This window comes from Priapulus caudatus, unplaced genomic scaffold (genome assembly GCF_000485595.1).
Source record: "Priapulus caudatus unplaced genomic scaffold, Priapulus_caudatus-5.0.1 Scaffold318, whole genome shotgun sequence".
In the NCBI taxonomy this organism is placed as follows: Eukaryota; Metazoa; Priapulida; class Priapulimorpha; order Priapulimorphida; family Priapulidae; genus Priapulus; species Priapulus caudatus.
In genome coordinates, this window is record NW_014577379.1 from 287,484 (window position 1) to 290,211 (window position 2,728).

Below are 2,728 nucleotides of genomic sequence, written 5' to 3' on the forward strand. Positions count from 1 at the left end.
TCCCTCTCCCTCTCCCTCTCCCTCTTCCTCCTCTCTCTCTCTCTCTCTCGTCCCTCCCTCTCCCTCTCACTCATTATGCGCATGTGAGACGTGGTAACCCCCGCGTTTCTCTCACTCTCTCTATTTCTCCCCGTTCCCCTCTCTCTCTTCCTCTTCCTCACTCATCGTGCACGTATAACACGTGGTAACCCCCCACGGTTCTCTCTATCTCTCCCCGTTCCCCTCTCTCTCTTCCTCTTCCTCACTCATCGTGCACGTATAACACGTGGTAACCCCCCACGGTTCTCTCTATATTTCTCTTTATCTCTTCCCCTTCCCCCTTCTCTCTCTCCCTCTCCCTCACTCATCGTGCGCGTATAACACGTGGTAACCCCCCACGGTTCTTTCTATATTTCTCTCTATCTCTCTCCCTCTTCCTCACTCATCGTGCACGTATAACACTTGGTAACCGCCCACGGTTCTCTCTCGATGTTTACAGGACACTGTCATCAGGCTCTCGCACAGTTTGCCTCCCTCGCCTTCTCTGCCGCTAGGCGGGATCACGTCATCTTCGCCATCGCCGATGATGTCACGAGGTCATTCGAGGTCGACTGTAATGACGTGCTCGTCTACCAGATGGCAGAGGTTAGCTATAGTGGTGGCTTGGGACACAGGGAATCTGCTGGAATTAAATGATTATTGTTTAATCGATGAATAATTAATGATTAATAAAGTTAATTAATGGTAATGATAACTTAATAAGGTAAATGACGAGTGTGATTTCTTTGCTGGATGAGGATGGGTTTGTTAGCTCATCTGACATAGTCAGATGCAGCTTGTAGAATCGCATGAGCGTGCGTCCGTGCGTCCGGCCGTGCGTCCGTACGTCCGTCAACAGTTGGGCATGAATCTAAACGGCTCGACGTACGGATTCGAAAGTCGGGACGTGGGGGGGTAATCCGAAAACGAGTTGGGATGTCGAAGCTGAGGGTCAAAGGTCAAAGGTCAAGAGGTGTAAAAGAAGGGGGAACATTCCCTTCTTAACTTAGGTATAGGGAGGAAATGCAGAATTGCGGCACAAATATAAACGGCTCGACCTAGGCTCGTGATAGTCATGTATAGCATCATGAAAAGCCATCACTGTGCCGAAATTGGAGGTCGAAGGTCAATGGGGCACAGGGCAGATTTTAGACATTTTCTGAGGACATGGTCTGACGGAGCGATTGAGAAACTTTTTTGTTTCTGCGGTGACCTACCATTTTTATGGCTTTATTGAAAGGACCATAAAATGTACTTTTCGCTGACATGCAAAGAGTAAGTGTCGGATAACCCTTTGACCCCCAAGAGGAGGGTTAAACATGGATTTGTTGACTCTTAACAAAGGACTGAACTGCTTTTGCTATTGTGGATGTGAGGCTACAGTTGCACAGTTCAATTGCAAAGCCAAATGTTTGTTGAAGAAGGTTTACGCTCCTTAAATCATATTATTTTCTAAAGCAGTCTGTATTAGCACCCTGAGTAGCACCTTGTATTAGCACACTGTAATGAACCCTGAATGCTCGCATGGGTAGGCAAAACATGGGGCAGCCCACTACGCATGCATGGGTGTGAACTGGCACTATTCTAATCATAATTATTGCCTGGCAACCGGCAATGCAGATGTGTTAACTCCAGGGGAAAAAATACACGGGGGCGGCGGGCGATTTCGCCCCCGAAATGCCAAAAAGAGCCCCCGAAAACATGATATCGGGGGCGACCCCAAAAGCAAAAGTCGCCCTGGAAATCGATTGTCCAGGTCGGTCCCGCGCCTTGCCGATCTCGCTTGGCCTCTGCCGCTAGCGGCAGCCGGTTCACGGTGCGGTAGAATTCCTGGTACGGTGTGGCTGTCAAGTGTTTATCATTAAGCATGCATGTGTGTAATACTCGCTCCCCGTCACCACCTACGCTCTCGTCATCAAAGTGTCACAGCTGGACGTCATCGCAGATGACCCGTACTCGCTCGCCGTCATCAAAAACGCGTCGATGTACACCTGCAGGCACTCTCCAAGCTGGAGGCCCTCGCCATCGAGAAAGGTACGCATAGACGCTGCTCTTTTGTTTTTGCAATGACTGCTGATCCTGTCTGTCTCTCTCTCACACTCTCATGCGCGCTCTCTCTCTCTATATATATATATCACTCTCACTCTCTCTCTCTCTCTATCTCTCTCTCAATCGCTCGCTCTCTCCCCTATTTCTTCCTTAATTCCCTCTCGTCATCCCTTCCTCTCTCCTTCACTTCCTCATCTTCTGTAATGAACCACCTGGTTAACACGTGCACAGGAAGCATGAAGTACTGGACGAAGGAGTGCTGAGCGACCCTGCATCGTCGTCGCGCCACGGCGGCAGCGGCGGTGGGGGCTGAGGCGGGGGAGCGTCGCTGGACGTGGTGATGACAGCCTATGCACTGCTCGCCTACGTCAGGCTGAGGGACCTCAACAGTGGACTGCCCATCACGAAGTGGCTCATCAAGCAGCAGAACTCGTTCGGTGGATTCTCATCCACCCAGGTGAGTGTGAGCAGCCTTCATCTCTTCTCTTTGTATCTCTGTATCCCTATCTCTCTCTGTCTGTCTGTCTGTCTGTATCTGTGTATCTTTCTCTCTCTCTCTTTCTCTCTCTCTCTCTCTCTCTCTCGCTCTCTCTGTATTGCTGTCCTCTCTTTCTCTCTCTCCCTCTCTCTCTCCCTCTCCCTCTCCCTCTCCCTCTCCCTC

The 2,728-nt window shown here is 50.4% G+C and overlaps 1 long non-coding RNA gene across 1 annotated transcript in view; it reads left to right on the forward strand.

The window, feature by feature from the left end:
* Positions 1 to 483: 483 nt before the first annotated feature.
* LOC106808961 overlaps positions 484 to 2,728 on the forward strand; it is a 6,186-nt gene continuing 3,941 nt past the window's right edge. Inside the window, exon 1 of the long non-coding RNA XR_001393826.1 lies at positions 484 to 624. This is a non-coding gene — a long non-coding RNA (uncharacterized LOC106808961). The remainder of the gene's footprint in view (positions 625 to 2,728) is intronic.